Source organism: Oryzias latipes, chromosome 14, assembly GCF_053564925.1.
Source record: "Oryzias latipes strain Hd-rR chromosome 14, Olatipes_Hd-rR_3.1".
Taxonomy (NCBI): Eukaryota; Metazoa; Chordata; class Actinopteri; order Beloniformes; family Adrianichthyidae; genus Oryzias; species Oryzias latipes.
The window spans coordinates 20,468,915-20,496,309 of record NC_136250.1 but is presented as its reverse complement, the minus strand read 5'-3'; the positions used below and the strand labels follow the sequence as shown (position 1 = coordinate 20,496,309).

The 27,395-nt window shown below is 40.0% G+C and overlaps 1 protein-coding gene across 5 annotated transcripts in view; it reads right to left on the bottom strand.

Annotated features, from left to right (window-relative positions):
- gabra3 (gamma-aminobutyric acid type A receptor subunit alpha3) overlaps positions 1–18,271 on the bottom strand; it is a 177,364-nt gene extending 159,093 nt beyond the window's left edge. Inside the window, exons 1-2 of one of the 5 annotated variants that reach the window (XM_078930323.1) lie at positions 17,583–17,758; positions 14,595–14,693 (exon numbers count right to left, since the gene is read on the bottom strand). The gene's annotated coding sequence lies outside the window, so the exon portion shown is untranslated. Of the gene's footprint in view, positions 1–10,832; positions 10,943–14,594; positions 14,694–17,007; positions 17,136–17,582 lie in introns of those variants that run through there. The other 4 variants (XM_023962376.2, XM_023962377.2, XM_078930324.1 and 1 more) reach the window with 4 other exon arrangements.
- Between the last annotated feature and the right edge of the window lie 9,124 nt (positions 18,272–27,395).

Genomic DNA, 27,395 nt, shown 5'->3' with positions numbered 1-27,395 from the left:
ATATATAGAAAATCAAGATTAAAATTGCATTTCTAAGTATTTATTCAAATCATAGTGAGTCAGGCGCAGATGCAAAAATCCAGATGGAAGACGTTTGTAGGTGGGACGTTGAAGTTACCATGGCGAGCCACAAGCTCCCAGCTACGCTACATTCTGAAGCATCCACTTGTAGACGAGTAGATCCATGTACTTCGTCATTTTCCTTGTCTGATCTGGTATCTGGCTAAAAAATGTGTACCTGGATAGCTCCAACATTGCTCACCATTTTTGTTAAATCCGCTAATGTTAGGAGGGGGGTGTGAGGGGCTGTAAGCTAGCAGGAGAGCGTGTAAACAGAGAGCTGGGGGGGGGGGGGGGGGTTGCTCTACGCCAGTGGTACTACATACAACCCAGAGGTGAATTTCTGATAAACTTCTGCCGCTCCACAGAAACTATGTTCTAGAAAACAACAAAAGATGATTGGAGTGGGACTCCAAGGGTATCGAGGCGCCAAGAATCACTGTGAGTGGGGGGCATCGCCTACCTAGTCTGTATACAGTAGACTCTGTTCTAGCTGTTTAAAATATTACATTTGGAATTGATGCACTGATTTTTAAGAGACTTCTATTTTATCTTTTTTACTAAACATTTGCATTCTACACAATTATTAAGACATTTGAGCTGTTTTGTGTCTTTTGTTCTGAATCCTATACTCTGAAATGCTGCGACGAGCCAAATGTCTCAAACTTTGGGTTGTTCCTTAAAGCTTTTGCCTTGATTCAGAGTCTTTGAAAGGGTTTAATTAACACTAAAGCTCATGAATACAGAAAAGCATTAGGTTCCTATGTGTTTAATGCAAAACCTCTGAAAACTAAATTCCGCATTTTGTGTCTACATTTCATCAGGGCTAATTATGCACATTAAAGCTATTAGGAAAAGTACAACAACTTGAAATACATGTTATGCTTGAATAAGTTGCTTAAAAATACATTTTTAACCAAGTAATGTTTTAAAAGTAATCATTTTAAAAACTGACAGGGGTATAATCTTTATTTAGTGTTTTTTCATTTTTGGAAATAATCAGCAATCTTCTTCTTTCTTTCTCTTTCGGCTTTTCCCATCAGGGGTCGCCACAGCGAATCATCCTTTTCCACCTCACTCTATCATGAACATCTTCTACTCTAACGTTAGCCAACTTCATGTCCTCTGTTAAGACATCCATATATCTCCTCTTTGGCCGTCCTCTTGCCCTCCGGCCAGGCAGCTCCATCTCCAACATCCTTCTACCAATATATCCACTATCCCTCCTCTGAACATGTCCAAGCCATCTCAGTCTGGCTTCTCTGACTTTGTCGCTAACACAGGCAACATGAGCCGTCCCTCTGATGTACTCGTTCCTTATCCTGTCTAACCTGGTCACTCCTAAGGAGAACCTCAACATCTTCATCTCCGCTACCTCCATCTCAGCCTCTTGTCTCTGTCTCACTGCTACCGTCTCTAACCCATAGAGCAGAGCTGGTCTCACCACTGTCTTGTACACCTTTCCTTTGAGTCTTGCTGACACTCTTCTGTCACACAACACTCCCGACACTTTCCTCCAACCGCTCCAACCTGCCTGCACTCGCCTCTTCACCTCTTTTCCACACTCCCCATCACACTGAACTGTTGACCCCAAGTACTTAAACTCCTGCACCTTCTTCACCTCAGCCCCCTGTAACCTAACGCTTCTACCTTGATCCCTCTCGTTCAGACACATGTATTCTGTCTTACTACGACTGACCTTCATGCCTCTTCTTTCCAGAGCAAACCTCCACCTCTCTAGCTGTTCCCCCACCTGCTCTCTACTCTCACTGCAAATTACAATGTCATCCGCAAACATCATTGTCCAGGGAGATTCCTGTCTTACCTCGTCTGTCAGCCTGTCCATCAGCATAGCAAACAAAAAGGGACTCAAAGCTGATCCTTGGTGTAGTCCCACCTCCACCTTGAACTCCTCTGTCTGACCTACAGCACATCTCACCACCGTCATACTTCTCTCATACATGTCCTGAACTACTCTGACATACTTCTCTGCCACTCCAGACAACCTCATACAGTACCACAGCTCCTCCCTCGGCACCCTGTCATACGCCTTCTCTAAATCTACGAACACACAATGCAGCTCCTTCTGACCTTCTCTGTACTTTTCCATCAACATTCTCAAAGCAAAAATGGCATCAGTGGTGCTCTTACGGGGCATGAAACCATACTGCTGCTCACAGATCTCCACCTTCTTCCTAAGCCTGGCTTCCACTACTCTTTCCCACAGCTTCATTGTGTGGCTCATCAACTTTATTTCTCTATAGTTGCTGCAGTTCTGCGTGTCACCCTTGTTCTTAAAGATCGGTACCAGGACGCTTCTCCTCCATTCCTCAGGCATTTTCTCACTCTCTAAAATCCTATTGAACAACCTCGTTAGAAATTCCACTGCTGTCTCTCCTAAGCACTTCCATACCTCCACAGGTACGTCATCAGGACCAACGGCCTTTCCGCTCTTCATCCTTTTCAGAGCTTTCCTAACCTCATCCTTTCCAATCTCTGCTACTTCCTGCTCCACAACAACCACATCTTCCTCCCTTCTTTCCCTGTCATTTTCCACGTTCATCAGCTCCTCGAAATACTCCTTCCATCTTTTCTGTACACTCTCCTGGGTTGTTAGCACCTTTCCATCTCTGTCCTTAATCACCCTTATCTGTTGCACGTCCTTCCCATCTCTGTCTCTCTGTCTGGCTAGCCTGTACAAGTCCTTCTCTCCTTCCTTTGTGTCTAACCTGTCATATAGCTCATCGTAAGCTTTCTGTTTGGCCTTTGCCACCTCTCTCTTCACTCTACGCTGCGCTTCCTTGTACTCCTGTCTACCTTCCTCAGTCCTTTCTACATCCCACTTCCTTTTAGCCAACCTCTTCCTCTGGACGCATTCCTGTACTTCCTCATTCCACCACCAAGTCTCTTTACCGTCTTTCCTCTTTCCAGATGACACACCTAGCACCTTCCTACCTGTTTCCCTGATAATCTCTGCTGTAGTTTCCCAGTCCTCTGGAAGCTCATCCTGACCACCCAGGACCTGCCTCAACTTCTGCCTAAATTCCTCACAAGTTTCTTCATTCTGTAGCTTCCACCACTTGGTCTTCTTTTGTGTTTTCCCTCTCTTCTTCTTCCTGACCTCCAGAGTCATCTTACACACCACCATGCGGTGCTGTCTGGCTACACTCTCTCCTACCACCACTTTGCAGTCATTAACCTCTCTCAAATGACCTCGTCTACATAGGATGTAGTCCACCTGAGTACTCCTACCTCCACTTCTGTATGTCACTCTATGTTCCTCTCTCTTCTGGAAGTAAGTGTTGACTACAGCCATTTCCATCCTCTTCGCAAAGTCCACCACCATCTGTCCCTCCAGATTCCTTTCCTTCACACCAAACCTGCCCATCACCTCCTCATCACCTCTGTTGCCCTCACCAACATGCCCATTAAAGTCTGCTCCAATAACAACTCTCTCTCCTCTGGGAAAACTCTCTATGACCTCATCCAACTCACTCCAGAATCTCTCCCTCACTTCTAACTCACAGCCAACCTGTGGCGCATACCCACTGACTACATTCACCATCACCCCTTCAATTTCTAACTTTAGGCTCATCATCCTGTCTGAGACTCTTTTCACCTCTAGAACACTGTTTACAAACTCCCCCTTCAGAATCACTCCTACCCCGTTTCTCTTCCTATCAACACCATGATAGAACAGTTTGTATCCTCCTCCAATACTACGTGCCTTGCTGCCCTTCCACCTTGTCTCCTGCACACACAGTACATCTACCTTCCTTCTCTCCATCATGTCTGCCAGCTCTCTGCCTTTCCCTGTCATTGTGCCAACGTTAAGAGTCCCTATTCTCAAACCTATGTTCCTGCCTTTTCCCTTCTCTCTCTGGCCACGGGCCCTTCTGCCTCCCCTCTTTCTTCGACCAACAGTAGTCAAATTTCCACCGACACCCTGTAGGTTAACAGCATCGGTGGCGGTCGTTGTTAACCCGGGCCTCGACCGATCCGGTATGTCTAAAGTGTTGTGGATGATTCGCATGGTTATTTTGGCAATTTTTACGCCGGATGCCCTTCCTGACGCAACCCTCTCTATTTATCCGGGCTTGGGACCGGCACAGAAGTAACTGGCTTGCAACCCCTGTGGCTAGATTGGAAATAATCAGCAATAAAAACAGAAAATTCACTAAACCCTTAGAATAGATAAATATAGTTCTGGTTTCATCAAGCTGGGAGAAAACAAAGAAACATTTGTTACTAGTATACAGATCCTTAATACCCACACTGGGAAGATTATTTTCTTCAAATGCCAATAACTAGGTTGGCCTCAATTACACAGAAGGATAAAGCCTTGGAGAACTAGAATCACCTTTTTCAAAAAGTAGCAGATGCTGAAAAAAGGAATCAAAAAGGCAGTTTTCCCATGAAAATGTTCAGTTTTGCAGACCAGAGACCACATGCAACCATGCAAACATGCAATTAAATAAGACAGCAGGAGGCAAAGGTGGAGATCCTCTAGAGTCCCTGAAGACACTCTAAGCAACCCTGCATTCAGCATAAAGAACCTAAAGAACATATGTTCATTTTGCACACATGACCTAAAATAAAAAACGTCTTTTGTTTGTGTTTTGAGGAGATCAAAGGAGAAAACATTTATTTAGAAACCTGACAGCTGCACGACAACATGAAAAAACATACAAAATCATGACCGGATTGATACTTATGGGTTTTACTTTAATTATCTAGTAAAGCCGGAGTCCATTCTCATATTTGTGATAATTTTCATGAAGGCAAAAATGGTTTAAAAACCTAAGGAGCAGCTTCAAAAACCTTTGTCCAGCCAGTTCTTTTCCATTTAGCAATGACCTAAAGCCGATATAGACCCCATGGTGCACAGCTCAACTTATAACCTGTGGGTCAGAGGGTTTATCTTTAGCTTGAGTCAGTTTAATTAAAAAAAAAAGAGACTGAAAAAAGAGCAAAGCAAACAGTGAGGGTGATAACTTCTTTCGTCACTCAGTTTATGTCTTTGTGTCACCATTTCCCCCCCTTCTCATAAAAATACAGTCCAGCATACACTAAGGACTGCCGATGCATTCACTATTTCTGCATTAGTGACTTATAAGCATACATCTATGTCGCATTTCTTTTATAATGGACATAATCGAGCCAGATAATTCATTATATTAAAAGAGGTTCTCCCTGTGCGGGTGCCAGGAAGAGGGAATTATTATTGTATATTCCTGTCAAGGAAGGCTGGAGCCTCTTCCTTTTCAGCAACAACTGAAACACATGAGTTTGTCTTCTGTTCGTCTGCTAATATGCTTTATTTTTTTATACCTTATTTTTTTTTTTTGGGAGGCTTCCGGCTAAATAAATAAAGCAAGGGCCTGCAGACAAGACTGCATGAGTGAAGCTATGTCTCCAGATCATTTTACACTATGAATTTGATCGATTTACTACAGTCCTTAAGCTAACAGATCAAAACTGTCATCACTGTTGGAAACTTATTGAAAAGTAATAGGTAAATAGATTTAAAATCAAATACTGTAATATTAACTGGTGACGGTCTTCATCAAATGTAAGGCTTGTTTGCTTCACCCATTTGCTAGGGGTGTAACGATGGATCGACTCAATTTCTATTCCAATGATCCAACTAGAATGATCTATTTGAGGCAATCTGTTAAATGAATCATCCTATACCATTAAGAAAAATGTTTCAAAATTAAATAAATCGGTTATATCAATATTGGAAAATACCATTTGTATTGAGGTATGGTAGGTTTATTTTACTATAATGTAAAAATGACCAAGTGCATCACAGCAGACGACACACATATGATGACAGTAAAATGATCAGTTCATCATTCCAGTCCAAGTGGGAACACTTTGAATTTAGCAAAGACATGTGACCATACAGTGTTCTACAATGTTCTACTAATGTTCCCTTTGGATTATTTGGAAATGGAAAAACAACTTTATGGAAACTAGAATGTGAATGGATTTGACAGTCATTCTTATTTACTTGTTTGTTTGTACACATATTTAATCTACACTTGATTATCTTGAAAAAATACAAAGAATCTGGAAAACTTCACTCGCACTGATCAGGTATTGATCTCTGAGTCAAACTGGTTGAAGTTTTAGCTAGATATCTCGGATTGATTTTAGGTAGTGAACTGGATCAAAGTTTGGATTTTTTTGTCGTGTCCAGCAAATGAACACACAGATTGCAGCTGAGTGCCTCTGTGATGGTCATGTTTGGGTCATGGGATGAGTGTCATAATGTAACTTCATGTAAACTGAATTACTGTGTGTTTCCTAATATGTAGTTGAACACATTGAATGCTTCAGTGAGAGCAGGTAGCCCATCAAACCCACCAGTGCGAAAGAGCACCCCCCCACCAACAGTCCCATAATGGATCAAATTGGATTGTCTAAAATGAACAAATGTCGACTATGAATCAGATTGTCAATCACAAATTATGATATGAATTGAATATTTGAAACAATTAATCGTTACACCCCTACTATTTGTCCTTTTTTATTTTATTTTTTTGGAGTGTCTGGCAGTCTGTCATTTTCAAGCCTAAAGGGACTATAAATCAACTCAGAGGACAGTCCAGATCCAAAACTCTGGTTTACCTCACAAGAAAAAATGCATTTAGTCATCATTCCACAACAGCAAGGGGGGAAATAAAAAGCTATTTTTTCCAGATGTTGTAAAAAATTTTAACATATTGTTCTCAACAGAGCAGATCTTTGCCTCAAAGGTTTAGTAATTTACTGTAGAAGACTGGTTTAGGTCTAAATCAAACTTTCTGAGTTATTGCTTAATTATCTCTTTTTTTTTTGCAAAAGGGAAAAGGAAAAAAATGTATTCTTCTACAAGTGGTTCTAAACTGCTTAAATAAGAGCGTTCCTTCATTTTCACAATGCTATTGATGTACTATTGTATTTTACTATGCGGTTCTTAAAAACATGCAGCATATCCTTCACAGAATGGACCCTGAAGAGACCTCAGGAGTTCTCGCAAAGTCCATTAGATTGTATGAAGCCGTTTGCCTGAACCTTTCAAGTCCCACTTCGATCATCTTTTGCTCTATTGTAAAGGTGTCCCCAGTAGTGTTTTAATAATTTTTATCTCATTTTAGCCAAAATGAAAAATCCTGTGCCATTTCTCAGACAGTTCATCAGAAATTCACCCCTGAGTTTTGGGTGGGACTGTTGGAATGGAGTAAGCCATCATGTCTTTGTTTACACTTTCTGCTGCTCTTTTTCAAACGGTTTTTTTCTTCTCCCTCAATTCACAATGATTTGAATAAAGAAATAATCAGAAATACTGTTATAATCTTGATTTTTTTTCTATAATGTTCTTCATCGTGACAAAAATGCTAAGAACTGTAGAAAAACACCATTTGGAATGGAGTAGGTATTTAAAAGTGATAACATTTAGGCAAAGACCCTTATGCACTGTTTATCCTCTAAAACCATACCATAATAGGTATAACGTAATAGGATCCAGCACTGATCCATGTTATTTCTTCTAGGTTTTTAGGACACATTAATCTTCTATTGATCATTTTGGTTTTGTCCTTTTTGTTGATGTTTTGTCAGAAATGACAGAAAAGCTTTTGAAGCACAAACACAAAAGCCATTTTATTTATGTGTTTTTTTTGGGGATTAAATTATGCAGGAGCTCACATTAACAGGGTTGATAGTGGCGGCAGGATTCCGTTCCATGCGGCTAACATGCTTGCAGTGTGGATGTTGAGTATTGTGACACCCCCAGGACGCAGTGACACACACTATTTACTGCAGTGCATAACAAGTTCAACGAAAAGACAGTTGGAGCTCCTCTCCTCTTTGCAGAAACCCCTCTGAGCAAACGCACACAACCTTTAGCCAAAACATCTGGTTGCCACAGCAACAGATGTGCGGCGGCGCTTTACACATTCTGTGTGACAAAAGCACAAAAAAAACATTACATTTTTGAACATCAAGTGCAATAGAAGTTCCGAAGATTGTTTTTTTTCTTCTTTTTCTTCATTTTATTGATAGAGTAAACAGTTTTTAGGAAGTTATTTCACTTTTTTCCTTCTGCGATTTGATCCAGGAAAATGACACCCACTGTTGAAGCCAATAACCTTCGAGCAATGCCTCTCAGCTTATCTGGATCAAAAACTGGCCCCTTGCTGTCTTTGCCTTTCCGACTAAAATAGCCTACAGTTCTCTGCCAGCCTCGGCCGTAGGTCCTGTATCCAATAACTGTAGTTCCTTTCTACTGCCAGAAAATCTAATTAATGCATGACTGGAGCGATTCTTCATTCGACAAACAAGCTTTTACAGTTTTAAACCCCACATTTATCTTCAACACCACTTTGGGTCCCCAATGGCTGACATTTTCAAAGTGTCTTGTGACCGGCAGACATTCTGTCCCTCCTGTAAAATGAGAGCTTTAGGCTTCTGGAAGCTTGTGACATTTGAGAGATTTTGACCGTCACTCAGAAAGGTCACCAAAACTGTTAAAAACATACTTTATGCTTAAGGACATACTCCAGAGAAAATTGAGTTTTTTTACGTGTTCTTGCAGCATGCTTCTCCGGATGGACACACATTGAGAAAATTAAGCAAGATTAAAGTTGCATTTCTAAATATTTATTTATTACAATCATGGTGAATCAGGAGCAGATGCAAAAATGCAGTTGGACAAAACTTGTAGATATGACGTTGAAGTTACCATGGCAAGCCACAAGCTCCCTGCTCTGCTCCATTCTGATGCAGCCACTTGCAGACAATGTACGTCATTGTCTTCCTTGTCTGAGCATAAATAGATCCAATATTGCTTGCCATTGTTGTTGAACCCATAATGTTAGGTTGGGGGTGTGAGGGGTTGTAAACTAGCAGGAGAGAGTGTAAACAAAGAGATGATGGGAAGTGTGGGGAGGCTTACACAGCGCCAACGGTCCACACACAACTCAGGTTAATTTCTAATGAACTTCTGTTGCTCTCTTGAAACTATGTGCTAGAAAAGGATTTTTTTGGGGGGGCTAAAAACAGCATAATCATAATGAAAAGACCAGTAGGAATGCCTTTGCAATAGATCAAAAGATGATTGGAGTGGGGCTTTATGAATAAAAGGAGCAGGGTGGCTATGTGTTTTCAGCAACATCCTATTATACATTGATTTAACTTGTACTGGGGGAAAAAAATACAAATCAATGTTTACAGAGTTTTAACTAACTACAGTATAGAGGTGCTGACTCCTTCTTAGGCTCTGAAGCTTAATACATTTAACAGTAGCTACAGTACATTGTCTGATCACCGTGCCTCCATCACGGCCCAAATGTGGGGACGATGGCTCCTAACTGTGTTAGAGGATGAGTGCTAATGAATTAAAAATTCAAATCTTTTTGATTTACTGATTTAACATGTTCTTGTGGCATTTTTCTGATGATGAAGGACATCAAGTATTTCTTTATTCAAACTGCTGTGAATCAGGAGGAAGCCAGAGTCCCCAGAGAAAACCCATGTAGACACAGGGAGAACATGCACACTTCACCATTAGTGTTCTGTTTCAAGCCCCCCCCCAACCAGGACTTGAACCGGGGGCCTTCTAGCTGTGCAAGAGCGGTAACCACTGCGCCATGCAGCCAGTGTGGATTTCAAACATTTTCGTAAACATATGGTCAAAGAAATAACATTTGAAAATTGACATGTTAAACATTTATTTATCCTTCAAATCGAACTCAAACCAATTCACGGCCATTGCATTAATATCTTCAGCTGTATTTATTATTATGAAGCATCTATATCAAGGCTGAAGCAGAAAAAGTCATTTTGTAACGTTTTAAATAAAGCTTTACCAAAGGGAACTTGAACCTACAGTTTGCCTTCATTTTTTTATAGTTTTGATTTATTTTAGTGTCAACTAAAACACATTTCAGAGTGTAGGCGGGCATCTCAATAAATGTCTTTGTACTTTCAACATGTACATTTGCTGTATTTCTTCAGATTTGAGGTTTTTTTTTATGGCAATGGAATATTTTAGCAATGGTTTGTGTGGAAACAAAAGAGCTGGAATGAGTGCTACACTGTCTTTTCTGAGCATTTGTAACTGACACCCAGTGTAAGCGTGAGCTGGTCCCAAGTCCAGTAAATGTAAAACTTTTTGTGAGGAAAAGCTTGCCAAGGAACATTTGAGTCAAATAAAAAAATGCAGAAAAGAATAAATTCAGTCTGAAAATTCAGTGACTGCTTCTGTGTGTCAATCATTTGGGTCATCAATGAAAAATTTGCGTGTTTCTAATTGATTTCTCCAGAATACAACAATTTTTTTTTTAACTAAGATGACCAAATGAATGAATTGATGTTACCATGTCAAGCGTATGAGCTTAGCAGGGCTAAGATAGGAATATTGGCGTGCAAGTAAACATAGCTAACGACTGTTAAGCTCGGGAATTAAACCATCGATCTACCTGGCAGACAGCTGCTCAACTGACTGTGCTCCAGCCACTCCCCCAAATCAGAAAAATGTGTCATTTAACAAGGTTTCGTCAACAAATACTTCCTTTCAACCTCGATGACTAATAGCTGTGCATCCAGACACCGTGGCTGGGCATAATGAGGGAAGCAGGTTTGTGTGGATAAACCCAGCCCGTCTTTCTCATCGGCTTTGTTTGTGTCACCCTCGGGACCTAAGCTGTAAATTCCCCCTCAGTATTTTTGTTTATGGCTGTCATGATCATGGTTGAAGCTTCTAAATAAGAGATGATACTTACATCTCATCAGCTTTCTTGATCATCATCATCAGATGGTTGTTTTATGTCCTGAACAAATGTCAGCTTGACCAGCACAGTGAATAGGGAGACGTCCAGGACCAGCAGATCTGCAGGGTGATGTTTTTATAAGCAGCTTTTCCTCCTCCTATACATGAAGTGGGGGTGGAGCTCAGGAAAACTCCTTTATGGAGACATCTTCAAAACATATATTTATGCCTTGACTTGCATAAAGCAACAGCTAAAACAGGTCTTCCCCAAGTCATGAGGGGAGGCATTATTCTTATTTATTTTGCCGTCACTTGAGATCCCTCGTCTTCCTGCGTCGTGCATCTCCACGCCTTCAGGAATAAAGATGCAAATGCAAAGCGCTGCAAAGATCTTTCTCTGTCTCTGCTACATATTTGATTTGACTGCTTGTGCACGCGGAACTGCAAAGAGCAGCAATTAAAAAGAGATCCTCTAATCACCACACTTCAGATGTCTGACTCATAAAAGCTGAGCATCTTTGGCACTCCGATAAGATAACAACCTCTCCTTCCAGAACCCGCTCTCCCACACACTTCGCACTACTGGACAAAGGATCTGAAAATGCTTCCATTTCACCACGCAGACATTTGCTGTGAAAGAAAACAAGGGGAGGTGGGGGGTGGAAGGGAAAAATTAGCTCCATATGTCTCAACAGATGAAGGGACCGACTGAGAAAAGTCATTTACTTGTGGTCACACTCATGAGGCCAGAGAGGCTCACACCATGTGGACTGAGATCTGACTGTGGAGAGCTCCATACGGTTGAGCCCAACACCACAGTCAGAGATGTCTTGAAAACAAAATGCGAGGAGGGGAGGACAAACTTTTGGGGGGGGCATTCAAAGACCAAAGCAGAAAGGAAACTATTCTTCAGCTTTTAATCATGATGCCCACTAATTAAACAAAAATATCTGGACAAAAAATATAGAGAAATATCTTTTTCATCTGAAATGCGTCCAAAGGGAAGTGTCTGCATGTTCTGCTATTTTCTGCACTCTAGGGTGCACCACATGACAGGGCGCACCATTAACGAATGATCTATTTTTGAAATTATATCATATTTAAAGCTATTACACAATAAAACTGTGTTTACACCAAATGGGATTTGCACATCAAGGGCTTCCAGTTTCAATGTAAAGTCAACGTACAGACGGAATGAGAGGTCCTGCGGCGCGATTTGAGCGTTAGTCTGGCAGCTGCACGTTTGGGGATCAGGGTGTGATTTGGGTGTCGCTGCACATCCAGAGTTAAAAAATCTGAACTTTGGCAAAAAAGTCACATTGCATCAACCAATCAGAGAATCAGCTTTGGCCCGTGACGTGTTTATGACCTGTTGATCAGCAGATGGAACAAACATGGAAGACAATTTGATAGTTCTACTCCTGAAATGTGTAAAATTTTTCTTTTTTCCCATAAAGACAATAAAAGGATTGTCTAATTTTATTTTTATTTTTCTAGACAATGCGCACATGAAGCAACAAGGTTAAAAACCTTAGATAGTAGCTCCTCCCACACATGTCTGGAGTGTCAAGTTTATGAACACAATTCTGGACAAGCGGCGAGCACTGAATTTCACACACGTAGAAAGAAAGCCATGTGATGTGAATTTGACACACAAATGTGTGAACGCAGCCCAAGCTGCATTAAAGAATCAGAGTTAAGTCCGTCAGTCCGACATTATTTACTGTGTTTACAGTAATTCTAGAACTTGTTTGCAACACTCTACACATTAGCGGCATAGAATATTTACGATACCTGTAACTACCAACCTTGTTAGTGACATAGTCCGACCCTGCTACACATTAGCCACGTTAGTGTTTTCAAAATAACAATTTACCTTGTTTGCAACTCGTATTAAAAACAAAAAGCAGGCTGACATTTTGACAGAGCACTGTGTACCTCCCAAAATTGGCTTTACATTACTATTCACAAGCAAAATTAATTAATGAGGCCCTCTGGATTATAAGGCGCATTGTCATTTTTTAAAAGAATTTGAGGCTTTTAGGTGTGCAAAAAATACAGTAATATAATGATAATGTCAGAAGTCAGAGCTCTGTCTCCCCCACTGGTCACCAGCGGGAACAAGCTCGAGAGTTCTAACCTCTTCTATCATCTCTCAGCAACCCCAAGACTCGTCCTGGATGCCGCACACCGGACTCTCATTTCACTCACCTCACTCTCAATCACAGCACAACACGGTAAATGTTATTAATTGTCAATCACATATTCACTGTACTGAGCCTCACCCAGTGCGATATATTGTTTGTGAAATATTGTTCTGTATGTTATATTTGGACCCGATCTTCTGTTTCCTGACCGTGTTTCTGACTGTCGTCTGCCCTGAATCTCGCCTGGATCCTGACTACTCCTGTCTCTTTTCTGATAATTTCATGCTTGTCATTAACCTCTGCCTGCCTGACCCTGATTTAGCTTTGAGGACTTTTAGCTGAGCTAATAAACCTACTGCAATTGGATCCAGTCGTCTGCCTGTTCTTGTGACAGATAACTACAGAGCAGTAACTAGTTTCAGGATTGTGGTTTAACAGCTAGTAAGAAAGATTCTCAAAGTAAAAATCTGGTCTTTTAGTCCTACATTTGGCTAAATCATGCCAAATAGTTCTTAAATGTGAACAGACAGGTATAATTAACAGACTGTGTTTTCATTCTCTACCATAAAAAAATAAATAAAATATTTTATTTTATCATGTTTAAAGTTAGTTTTGTTTTTTCTAAGCCCTGTGGTCAACTAAACTTTGTCTTTATTGTCCTAAAATAAATCTGGACTTATCTGAACAAAATCTCTAGAAAAACTTTTTGTTTAAACTATTTTTAACTAGAAACGGAAAAGACTGCTACAGAGTTGTTAATGAATGCATAACTTAACATGTTTTCCATAAGAGGCTTTAAAGATATTCATGTCTACTGCTGAGCTATGTTTTTTCACATCTAAGTCTTTCGGGGGAGGGATGCTGGAAAGGACCTTCAGTTGTGGAGTTTGTACCTCCGGCTCATGCCTGCATAGGAAGGACGTGCATTTCTTCAGCCTAAACACAGATGCGTGTTGGGTTGATGGTTAACTGTAAATGAACTGTAGGAGTGAGTGTTTGCACGGGTATTGCCTCAGTGTGATGGATTTGTGACCCGCTCCATTTGTGCCACGCCCCCTTGCCTGATTACTCCTGGCAGAGAATCCAGCCCCCTTGTAACCCTGACCAGGATGAAGGGATAAGACAAGATGGATGGATGGATGGATGGACTCCTGAAAGTAATTTTTTTGAATCCACTTTCTTCATCAGGAGAGGAACCGCAGCCCCACAATCCACTTACAGATGTGTACTGTGGCTATTTAAAATATTCAGAACCAAATTTTGGCCTGAAAAGGAGCCAATTGCCCCATTGTGTACTCAAGTGAAAGGGTCTGCATGCTCCTGCAAGATGGTAGGAGCTAAATTATTGAAGCATGCTGGTTTGATGTTTCAGAAACATCACTTCAGGTAGTTCTCAGTGTGCCATGGGAATACTCTATATGACATGCATAATAACAGAAGGATAGAAGTATGCTTTCAAAGGTGGTTGAAGCACTTCGCAGTCTCCTTATTAATTGTTTGAAGGACAGGTCAGGACAGAATCCTAAATTGTGAAGATTCGGATGTGGAACACTCTAGAAAGATCTTTTATAAGCTGATAATAGCATCAGTTGAACAAAACAAGCTAATTTGCAGAGGTGGGTACTAACCACTGACTGTATGGGAGAACTGGACTGAGTGACCCCTTCCCCTCGTGTTCCAAACAGGAAGTTCCTGCTGATTCCAAGAAGCCAAAATCCCATACACTTCTATTGAGAAAAAAAGAGAAAAAACAACTATTGTTCAGTCATTCTATTTGTCCCAATAACTATTTTTGCTCTGATGCCTTTTTGCAAGTTACAAAGTGACCAATCAGATGTTCAAAACATTTGATTGACAGATTATCTTTCTCTTTGAGGTGGAAGAGGTGTGGACTTCCAACAAGTCCACTCTTGATTGATTTCTATGGCAACAGGGCTGACTCTGACTAATTAGTGCTTACTGACGAAGACTGGCTCCAACATGGCAGCATCCATATTGCATAAAAAGGTGAACTGAATTGACTTCATTTCTTTGGAAATGGAAGTAAAGCATTTTCTATGGATGAAGTCACAATTGCTCATTCATTGGTACAAACATGTTTTTAACACAGAAAAGTCCATTAAGAGCTCTGCACGGTGGCACAGTGGTTAGCGCTCTTGCCTCACAGCAAGAAAGTCCCTGGTTCAAGTCCCCCTGTAGGACCTGAAGCAGAACAATAATGGGGGACCATTCTGGAGTTTGCATGTTCTCGCCGTGCATGTGCGGGTTTTCTCCAGGGACTCTGGCTTCCTCCCACAATCCAAAAACATTCTTCATAGGTCAATTGTTCACTCCAAATTGTCTATAGGTGTGAATGTGAGTGTGAATGGGTGTGTGATGTGTGACCCTACGACAGACTGACGACCTGTCCAGGGTGTTCCCTGCCTTCGCCCATAAGTGGCCGGGATAGGCTCCGGCAGCCCCGTGACCCCGAGAGGGACAAACGGAAGAAGATGAATGAAAATGAAAAAATGAATGAGCTCTAAAAAAGGATAGATTTAATGTCATGTTTAATTTTTGGGGGGAAATCTATTTGAGCTTGAAATAATTATTAGTTTTAGGCAAACTATTTAAACTCTTACGCAATATTTTAGCAGTTTTATACCTGTTACGTTTTTACTAAATTGCATTTTTGAAATATTTATTTTACATAAAATTTGATAATAACTTGAGTACGATAATAACTTAGATTCCCAGCCACTGATTGGTTAATGATAGGTTTAGAAGAGTAAAAAAAGATGCCTTTTGAGCTTATATGGGTAAAAGTTACATTTATTCATTTGTACTTAGCAACTGTTTTTTAAACTGTACTCTCAGGAGCAGTTTTGTCTTATTTTTACTGTTTGCTGTCTAGACTGGGCTGTATTTGTCAAGTTATTTTAGTTTTTGACATTTTTATTGTACTAACTTGTACTCTTATTGTACTAAGAATGCCCATCAGCACTGACAAAAAACTCACAGTCAGCACATATACTTCATATAAACGTAAATATTTATAGTATATATAGCAAAAATGTAAAATAGCAACTATGTAAAAATAATTGCAAAATAACACAACAGAGGTAGAATAATATCCTCTCACTCTTTTTACTCCCTCTCAAGCAAAAAATAAAAATAAATAATAAAAAAATAAAACTCTACGTCTTATTGATAATCATACTTAATGATTCGGTTTATGTGTACTCATAAGTGCAAAAACATCCAACATGATCATGAGTTATTACACTGTCAAGAGGGCTAAGTCATCTTTTAATATCTTTGTTCATTTTTCTTTATTTTCTAATCAGACCTGTTATCTGAAATGGGCTTGAAATATCTGTCTTGTAGTTTTTTATTTTTATTTTACTGCATTGCATGAAGTTAACCAATAAGTTAGTATAACGATTTTGTGATGGTAAAATTCAACAATGATTAAAAGCGCCTTAACACACCTGGAGAAAAATTTGAAATTTTGGAAGAAGAAGGCATCAAGAAATTAGACAAACCAATGAAGAACCTGTTGTTTGTAGGTTTGTAAAGCAGCAGTAAAATAAATATTTAAAGAAAAAAGAAAAGGACCTTTAAAAACATGACAGACTTGGTGTTCCATATCCAATAAAGAAAACAAAAGTAGACTAGTCATTTATCACATGTAGTCCAAACATGTTTTAAAAAAATCATATTGGTAAAAATGACATCCCTGACTTGCTCAATACATCAGTGGGAGGCTTTCTGAAGACAGAAATACAAAATATAAAGATGTTAAACCATTACTTAGAGTAGTTTTTCACCAGTTACCTTTCTCTTTGAGTAAATACTTTTTCATGACTACTTTTTCTCTTATTTTGAAGTAACTAATCTAACTTGAGTAGAATTTCTGGGTAATTATCTCCCTCTTTTCTAAGGACTGCAGAACAGATTGAAAGAAAGATGCTCTTAAGAGCTGTTTGAAGGACATATGTCTAAAATTCTGAAAGGCTTCGATTCCTTTGTGGAAAAGTCTAGAAATATTCTTTATATTACCTGAAAAAGCACCGAACAGCGCAGTTAGGGACAAAAAGCAGGCAGGGCATTGCTTGAACGGGGGTTTAGTCCAAGGTTAAGATCAACAGACTGGTCACAGGTTGCGGCAAGGAGCCCGCGCGCTCAAAGCACGAGCCCGGAGTTTGACACAGGTGCGCCTCGTTAGGCTTTTCTCGAAAAGCGTCACGCGCGATAATTAGCCATTAACAGAAAGTGAGAAACTGTGCGCGCGCCCCCATGTCGCATTGAGGTCGACACAAACAGAAGGTTAAAGCCCCTTTTTAATACCGCAATGTCACGTCGTCAGAGCCCCGGGTCTGCGGGTGGAAACACTCGAACCTCGCGCGGCGGCTTGATTCACCGACGCAGGGAAGGCAGCGCCGCATCCGCGGCAGCCGCTGCACCTCAGCAGCGGAGACCTGTTAAGCCATCAATTCTACTGCAGTAGCGACACAGACAGCAGTTGTTGCATGTGTGAAGGAAATGCTTGCATTAAGCAGAAACGGAGCCCACACATCATGCATGAGATGAACAGAATCACAGTTGATTTAAAAACAAAAACACAAGACTCTCACCAGCTGCTGCTGCGTCTCTGGCTGTTTTGTCTTCCTTCACGGTTTCCTGAGAGTTAATTAGCTTCTGACGTTCAGTCCCAATGATTTCTCCCTCAACTGTTATTATCCACTTGGAAGGGATCTTTTTTTCTTTCTTTCTTTTCTCCTCTCAGTCGAGAAATAACGGATAATTCGGCGTCCGCGCGCGCAAAGCTCTGCCCTCTTCAAACTAACCTTCCCGCCCCCTCCCTTTGCCCACCTCAGATTGGTGCTGGACTAAAGGGGGGCAAACCCTGAACCCAGACGGTGATCTGTCACAGCCATCAAAGCCCACATGGACGTGTAGTGTTTGCTGTTAACCGACCAGCTTGTCATTGATGCTCTGGAGGGGGAGGAGGGTGCGCGTCTTGCACCCCCCCTCCCCCCCCCTGTCCTTGTGCGTTTGTGCACTACAAGGCGACAAACGATGGGCCCCGTTGACTGCGCGCTGACGCAGGTGCCCGGGGTTCAACCCCGGCTGGCTGGGATGCGCCGCCGCCTCCGCTGACAGTGATAAAGTAATCTCATCTGAGTCATTGCAGTGGGAGGAAATAAGAGCTGATCATATATCCACCGTGCGACCTTGGGGCGGTGCTGGCTCCACGGAGGGACAGAGGACAGGAAAAAATGAGAGGCTTCACCTCCTCGTCTCCAAACGCTCTCCTGTGGTGTCACCTCTCACCCCTGCGCACAGCAACAGCGAAAAGTACAAGAGCGCTGCGTTTACGCGCAGACTCCCAGGCGTGTTTGCGCACAGCTGCAGGAGCGCCTGACCTGATTTTGCTTCCTGCTATAGGATCTTGTCAAAAACAAACGAAATTATTGAGTTGAAATGCCTTTTGGGGATTGGGACTGGATTTCTCAAGTTAAATTGACCGGAATCTAACCTGACACTTCTGCCAGCTGCAAAAACATGAAGGATTAAAAAAAGAGGCAAAATGTTTCAGAAATAACTCAGGTGGAGTGAACATTAAACGTGCTTTTAATATATAAAAGAATTTGGTTCATCATTATATAGTTGTTTTTATTGAGAAATTAGGAATTCAAAGGAAAAAAACAAAACAAAAAAGCAAGAAATCAACAAAACAACAAAGTAAAATATATAAGAACAAAAATAAAAGAGGACATATTTGTAGCAAAATACATGTGAGTCCATGTTTTATTAAGATATAAACAATTCAAGACTTTTGTTTTTAGTTAAATCTGATTTTCTGATTCTGGACATCATGAACACATCAGTGCTGTGGTCCTCAGAACACTTTTGCACTTAAAAATGGATATATTTACCTATATACTTATATTCAAAGTCCCAGTCTGATCAACTTTTGATAACTTCAAACTTCAACTTTTGTAAAAAAAAAAAAACACAATCATTTCCAGTGGTCTTTTAAATATAATTATGCCGTTTTTAGCCAAAATTGAAAAACCTGTGTTGTTGCATAGTTTCTGCAGAGTGACATTAGTTCATTAAGCAACGTTCACACCGCCCTTAAGCAACCACTTTCAATAAAAAGTCTATGTAAACTCACACAAATGTGGATTTTGGGCTCTGCACGGCCATTGATCACATCATTTTCATTTGTTGTATATTGTGCCGCCCTTTAAAACTCTAATTGTAACTTGGAGCTCTAATAAACTTGCTTGGCTAACTTCCACTGAAACCAGGTTTAACTGACCAATCAGTGACTCGGATTTCATTGTCATAGATGGATTACGTCAAAATACATGGAAGAATTAACTGTTCGAAAGTTGATTTGGGGGAAAAATGAATAATTGCTGTTTGTGTCGCTCCGGAATTCTACGTCACTAAGTCTTTCATATAACCAAATAGGGCTGTGAAAGAAAAAGTGCGGAGCAAGACTTACCAGATTTGCACCGATTTGACATTTCCCACCAAGCCTCTTCATACTGTAGGTGGCAGACATCCACTGATAAACAGTCGCAAGAAAAAGGAGGAAGAAGTCCCTCCCTGCTTGTCTAGTGTGAACACCATGGGCTAAATGTGCAGTCAAGAATGTGTATTTAGCACCTTTAAGAACATGCATCACATGCCCAGTGGGAACGTAAAATTTGAAATTTACCTCTGAGTTGTGGGCGGGACTGATGGCAAATCCCACCCCATTCCTCTCGCCATTGCTGAGAGCTCTCAGCAGGAAACTTGTGGCCCGCCCAGCACATTTTTTTCTACATCCCAAATAAGCTCTTTTTCCAACAGCATTTTTTGTCTGCTCTTGATTTACAGCAATTTGAAAAATCAAATACTCTCAGAAATGGAATTCTTTATGTATAGAAAAAAATGGCGCAAGGACATGATAAAAACACCAAAAACAGGACTTTCATTGAAGTGAGACTTTAAAACTAAAGCTAAAAGCTTTGAGGTTTACACGTATACATTGCATGAATCTACATTTGATGACACTGCTTGCAGTAAGTTGTTCTTTTATTTTTCTAAATCAATCAAGTTTATTTTAAGATTAGGACTGAGCACACCTGAATCTCGATTTTCTGTCTCCTCCATGGGCCCTCTGTTGTCTCAGAACACTCACTCTCTCCTCTAATAAATGTGAATGTAGCTCAGCTGTTATTCTGTTTGACCGGATGGGAAAGCTGCAGCCTGCATCATTTAGAGTTAGGTTCTGACAACCCAGCCTTTTTATTTGAAGGTTCAACCAAATGAGCTTCTTTCTCTTACCTTTGACTAATCATGTATTGTTCTTTATTGGATTTTTTTTTTCAAATTTTAGTTGATTTGAAGCCCAGTTTAGTGCACTAACTTTGACTTTATAACATCTTCTGGAACCAGGTTTCTTCCCTGCAATGTTCCATATGAAGCTTGTTGGTTCTCGTCCCTAATTGAGTTTTCCTGGAAGGATATTTTCTGGCTCTCGCAGAAGGTCTAAGGTTCATAGCGGACGGGCTGTGTGTTGTGCCGCTTTCATTTATCATTTTCATTTATTGTTCCATTGTGATGCCCTTTGAGACTGTAATTGTAATTAGGAGCTCTAATAAACTTGATTTGCTAACAGCTCCTGTGGCAAAAAGGGGGGGAGACATGGCCGCCTGCACAGCAGACGCTGCGGAGCATAAGAAACAAATCTCTGTGTGTCGGATGAAGATCTCAGCAGTGTTATTTCAAAGAAATGTTCAATGCAGACAAAAGCTCAAGCCTCTCTATTTAGTTTGAAGACTATTTATTTGTCTGTGTGCTGACTCACCACTTGTAAGAATTGTCTTATTGCAAAGGTGAGTGTCTGCAAGGCTGACATTTCAGATCAGCTCTGCCTTTTTATTCCTCCAAAGAGCAAAAATTAAATCTAGTACGATGTGCCATTTCCAGCCGTTCTGCTGTCACCAAATGCCATCCAGTTAACTTCCTTTCAATAATTCCCGGGCCAGTGTAATTGTGTCCTCTAGCAAGTAATTATAAACTCAGGAAAACTGACACTCAGGTGTGTGTAATTCTCATCTTCTTTTCTTGATTAGTTCCAGCTTCTGGGAGAAATGTTTGAGGAAAAAAAGGCTATGAAGAGGACATAGTGTTTTTCATTTAAAAATAAATTTGACAAATTTTGTGGAATGAGAAAGGGAAATGGGCAGTATTTTAATGGGCCGTCCATGGATTTGGGCTCTTGAAAAAAATTCATTTTCCTTCAAACAAACTTAAAATTACTGTGCAGAGGTGGGGTTGACCATTAAGAAACCGCCAGCAACCATAACATTTACGAAAAAGGATAAAGCTTAATGATCTATTTATTTTCAAATTGATCAAATCAAATGACCAAATTGCATCATTACACCTGTCTGCATAATTACCTCTTCCTCCTACTAATTATACAGTGGTTTAGTTTTAGATGATCACATAAAAAAGGCGCATAGTACCAAATTAAAACACATTTATTTTAAATTTAAAAAAAAATTAAAATAAAAAAAATACTTATAAAATTATAATTTTGTTGTTATCAGAAGAATCAAGTTTTTATGCAATGAATGGAACATTTACAGTGCTAGATGCGTGGGCTGTGCTCTATCTGAAAAGTCTAAGAAGTAACTTATACAAATGAACAATGTGATTAAAATGGCTATGACAATTATGAACCTGAGAAGCATCTGAAAAATTATTTTTTTTAATTAAAAACTTGAATGGAGATGGAACATTTTACATGACATGAAATTGTAAGTTAAAGAAAAGGAAAAGAAAATAGCTTTAAAAACTGTTGCAAATTGGCTCACAAAGAAGCAAAACATTAATAAAATATAATATTTGGGAAAAACAAAAAGGTGAAACCAAAGCATGTACATATTTGAGTCATGCAAATGTTTACAAACAAGAAAACTTGTTTATAAAAAGCCCAAAATAAATCTTTTCTTAGCAAAAAAGAAATGTTTTGTAAATGGCAAAAATGAAAAAGAAAATGCTTAAAAAATCGGATGTGCTATGAACATCTTTACAAAATCTAAATGCTTGTGAATCTGCACAAAACAACAGACAAACAAGCTCAAACACAAATCCGTGTTTTCTGAATGCAACACTGCTCGGTGCATGTGTTCGATCAGTGACATTTTCTCTTTTTCTCACCTGAACTGAAGAAGCGAGGCTAAGGATAAAAAACTTTTGAGGTGTTAATGTCAATGTGTACTTTTTGCAATGGCTGGGTCAGCATTTACAAAGTATATTGTTTAAAAAAGTATATGAGAAAGTAAGTTAAGTTTATTTAAAGAGTGCTGTTACACTATATCAAACAATATAAATATGGTAGATGCTGTATACTTCATAGACTTTTTCTACCTTCCTTGGTGGCCCCAAAGCATGTTACATTCACCCATGCACGTTCATTCACACACTGATCATGGCTCCGCCAAACGCTGTTACACCAGTGTTAAAACGTGTAACTACAAGTAGCAATGAGGGGTTCAGTTCTTGCCCAAGGGCCTTTCAACACAAGGGCAGGGAAAGCAAGACCAAGCCTGCAATCTTTTGATTAGAGTGATTAAAAGTCGACTGCTGGACTTCTGCTCCTCAGCCCTTCAAACAATAAGAGTCAATACAAGTTAAAAAAAATAATAATAAAGGCTAGTTAGTTAAAAGCATGTTTAAATGACTATGTTTTAAGCTACCTTTTTAAAAGACTCAACAGATTAAGCCACACAAACAAGGTGAGGCCATTCTATAACATGGGGGCTAAAGCCTGACAGGACAATTCTCCCTTGGTTTTGTTTTTGGGACTTTTAAAAAAACTCTAGCCAGAAGATCAGAGGACCTGGCCTGGGGAGTAGGGCCACAACAAATCACCAGTGTATTGTGGGGTCACAATAGAAACATTTTATATCAATACATCATTTGATGGGAAGTCAGTGTGGGGAGGATCAAATGAGTTTGATGTGGGTCCTTAGTGGATGTAGAAAGTCTTACTGAACCATTTGAAAATTAGGAAGAACATCTTTGTGACAATTTAAAAAAAGTCACAGTAATCTGAATTTAAAAAAAGCATGAATAATTATCTCAAGATCAGAGCCTGAAAACAGCGCCAAATTTTTGCAATATTTCTTAGATGATAAAAACAATTTTTGACCAAAAGTCTTGAATCACGGTCCAAAGACATAGATTGTGTCCTTGATCCAAGTTGCACATAGACGGATTGAATTATGTTTACTTGGGTAACAATTGTGGCCTCTCTCTTTCGGTCATGACCCAGAGCTTATGATCATAGGTGAGTATTGGAACAAAGATTAGCCGGTAAATTGAGAGCTTTGCTTTCTGACTTAGCTCTCTTTTCACCACAATGGACCAGTATAGCGACTGTGTAAAAGCTGACGCTGCACCAATCGGCATGTCAATTTTCCACGCCAATCTTCCTTCACCGGTGATCAAGACTCCAGGTTACTTTGACTCCTCCACCTGGGACAGAAGCACTCCACCCACCCATTCATTCTCAAGCTCCTCCATATGTTTGTGATCTGATTGCCCCTTACAGACCATCTCGTGCACTGAGGTCTGCGGATCAGAACCTTTTGATGTTCCCTCGGACATGGTTCCGAACTAGAGGAGACAGATCCTTCCAGGCTGTTGCTCCCAAACTCTAGAATGAGTTTCCATTGTCCCTATGTTCCCTGGACTCTGTGAATTCTTTTAAAAGTCAACTAAAAACTTTTTATTTTTGCAAAGCATTTTAACTGAAACTGCTTTTATTGGGCTTGAGATGATTGTTTTACGTGGTTTATGCTTTTTATCTTTTATGTTTTTTATGTTTTTATATGTGTATATATACATATTTTAACCTGTGAAGCACCTTGTGACTTTTGTCTGTGAAAGGTGCTATACAAATAACATTTACTTACTTACTTACTACTTACTAACTTACTTAGGTTATGGAACTCAGAGTCACTGAATACAATTGAAATTCGTCAGCATAAATATGGCAAGAAACATTATTAAAATGGTTGAAATGGTTGTGTAATGAAAATCTCGCTCAGGAGCAATCCAGACGATACAGCAATAGGAGTTTACACTTTTTCTGATCTTATTCACCTGATTTACAAACCCATTTAACAATCTGTTGCAGCAATCAGTGGTGTAAACTGGCACAAGTGGAGTTAGAGCTGAAACAATGTTCCAAAGAGCATCACAGACAACTTTGACAACTTTGAATACTTAATTTAAAAATGAAACTTTTCATGTTTATGTATTCCTGTAGAAAAACAGAAAAAGGTTAGGTTCATACTGTAAACATGGAGAGATCTGTATACAGTTTGTCTGTAGCAGGTGCCCAAATTGTCAGGAATATCCTCTGCTGGACCACAGTCTTTACTTAAGTAGATAATTTATAGTTTATTTTTCTTCAAGCTTTTATGCTAGCAACTACACCATGTATTTTATTTAATCACTGTTCTTTTGAGACGTCACCTGCAGTTCATGGATACAACAGTAGTTCAACAGTAGTTTTTGCCAATACAGAGCTCCTATACCAGCTTTTACATGAAAAAACGTACGTACCAGTGATGTGGGATTTTTGGCTGGTGAGACATTGAATCTTTCATAGTCAGTTTTGCAAACATACAGACCCAATTTACTGATTGTGTTTCATCTCACTAATCAGCCTTCTTTCAATAAACACAGTGGGTACATATTAGGCCAAGGAAGAATGTAAAATGTACGGACGCTACATACCATGGTGGATGCTTTCTCCCATGCACACACACATAATTTGCATAATGTTCTCATCTTTCCTTTTAAATGCAGTCTGTATGCACTTCTTCCAGGGAAAAAAAAATTCCATGGATCTTGGTTTAAGAAACAGTTTGAACGTTTTTTTAAACTTTGAAGCCTGAAGCCTTTAAGCTCCAGCTATGGTGCTGTCGTTTTGATTGAACAACCATTTTTCAAAAAACATTTGTGGTTGTAATATTACATCCACCCTTTTTGCAATCAGAGGCCGCGGTTACATGGGCAACATATCTTGATCGGATTAACCGTCGGATTAGAACTCAACCGTGTACATGGGCCCAGAAAAACCTTTACATGGTCACACTTTTGGTCGGAAGAAATCATTTGGGCATGCGCAGTAGTGTTGAAAATACCAGAAGAGGAAATGAGTCCCGCTGTAAACAAACCGAGATGCCACATATATTTATGCGGCAGCTCGGTAATATACGAGATGATATTCTGAACTATGCGTGTCTATGCGTGACGGAAAACCAGAGTAGTAGTGTTTACTTGAAACACGATTGGATCAACAATCGGCATAACCCACCTGTCTCGATCGGGGCAGAGTATTCCGAATGGCGTTTTTGCATGAGGCATTTTTCTTCCGATCAGGCATTCTCTCCTATTACTTTTGTCCATGTAAACGCAGCTAGTTAGCACATAAAATAACTGACTCCTGTTTAACTTTATTAGCAACCACTGAAGAACAAACGTAAGCTTTAGTGCGCCCTCTTCACTTGGAACAGAGATATTGCCTGCCTCATCCTTTGTGTTCCTGTGCGGTTTTATTACTAAATAAGTGATATACACACTTGAAACACTGTTATATTGAAGGTGTGGAGGTGTTGTAAAAATGTCCATAATGTATAAAAACGTTTTAATAAAGCATTGGTAACAGACACTGACTTAGCCAAAAGAGCTCGCTTAACCCAGTTTACATGGGATTGAGTCATCTAACATGAGGCAGAATTCAATGCTGCCGCACCTCGCAGCCTACACTGAGCAGGGAATACACAAAATACAGCAATTTTGAGTATAAAATGATTGGAATCATACATATAAACAACATTTATAGTACACATTAACATACAAATATTTGTTTTATCATTAGCATTCATATGCTGTGGTGCAGCGGTAGGGCGGTCGACCCTTAATCGGAAGATCGCAGGTGCTGTGTTCCCATCTTGCCCTCCCATGTGTCGAAGTGTCCTTGGGAAAGACAATGAATCCCATGTTGCCTCTGGCAGAACCCAGTGTTTGACAGCAGAGCCACCATTGGTGTGTTAATGAGTGTGAATGTGTGTGTGAATGGGTGAATGGAACTGTGACTGTAAAGCACGTAAAGCGCTATACAAGTATCCGCCATTTACCATTTATGATGGCAGGTGATGGGATATCCTTGGTCTGTACAGCGCACGAATGGTGACACGGGTGACAAGTTGTCACTTTTAGTATGACTGTTGTGAAAAACTTCATAAGGCACTTCTCTCCAAACCTCTTAATCCCCTTAACCATTTATCTTAATCAAAAATGCGTACATTAAGCCTTCTTTGAAGTATCGTTAACTCTTCAACCATGTATGCAATTAACATAATTTAAATTGATTATAAAAAACGTCTGAGTGGCTCCAATATTGCTCACCATTTTAGTGCACCACTAATGTTAGGTTGGGGGTGTGAGGGGGTGTAAAGCAGCAGAAACCATGTCCTCAAAAACTATGCAGGTTTATTGATTTTGTCTAAACAACCATTATTTAAAAAGCACTGGGAACGCTTTGAACACAGATCAAAAGATGATTAATTTTTGATTCCAGGATTAAAACTCTTTTTTTCTCTAAGATGTTTTATAAAAAGCAGAAATGAAAATTATTTCTGCTGGTTTAAATCTGCTAATTTGTGTTTGTTTCTGCCAACAGTTGAATAATTATCAATAGAAAGATGGCTGCATAGTTTCTGTGTTCAGCTTGTACTTAGCACATAAGGGTCTTTGGGGTTGATAAATAAATACAAAATGATTGGTGAACTTTATGCTCATGGTTGCATAAAGACTCGGCAGCATGTACTCCAAAATGTGACCATGAACTGCCACGAGGCTTCACTGAAGCTGTCAGCTCCTCATTGAAGCAATTGGCCCTTCTGTCATCCAGCTGCTTTGCTCCAGGGCTCATTGTGTATCCTCACCATCGCAGTCACTCCAGCGCGATTCCGTGGACCCTTCCCACAAAATGGCGCAGCGTCCCAACAATACAGAGCCGATTTTGATCTTTGCGAGGGCTGACGGGGACAAAAAGCGGAGTTTAAAGCGGTACAGTACGTTGTCTGAAACAGCTGCATAAACATTTCCACTTGAGGAGCGTAATGCGTGTGACTGAAATGCGAATGTTTGCCAGAGGGACAAACACAGCATCGGAATGCAGTGTGACGCTTTAGCGGGACCTAGGGTTTACGACAAAAGTGCTGAGGTCATCACATTAGGATGAAGCAACACAAATCACTGTCAAGGCTGCAATTAATTGGAAACCATCGTGGCTTGTTATACCATCCATCAAAGCTTCTGGTTTCCAATCTGCTTTCTCCTGAAATGCTACTGTTGAC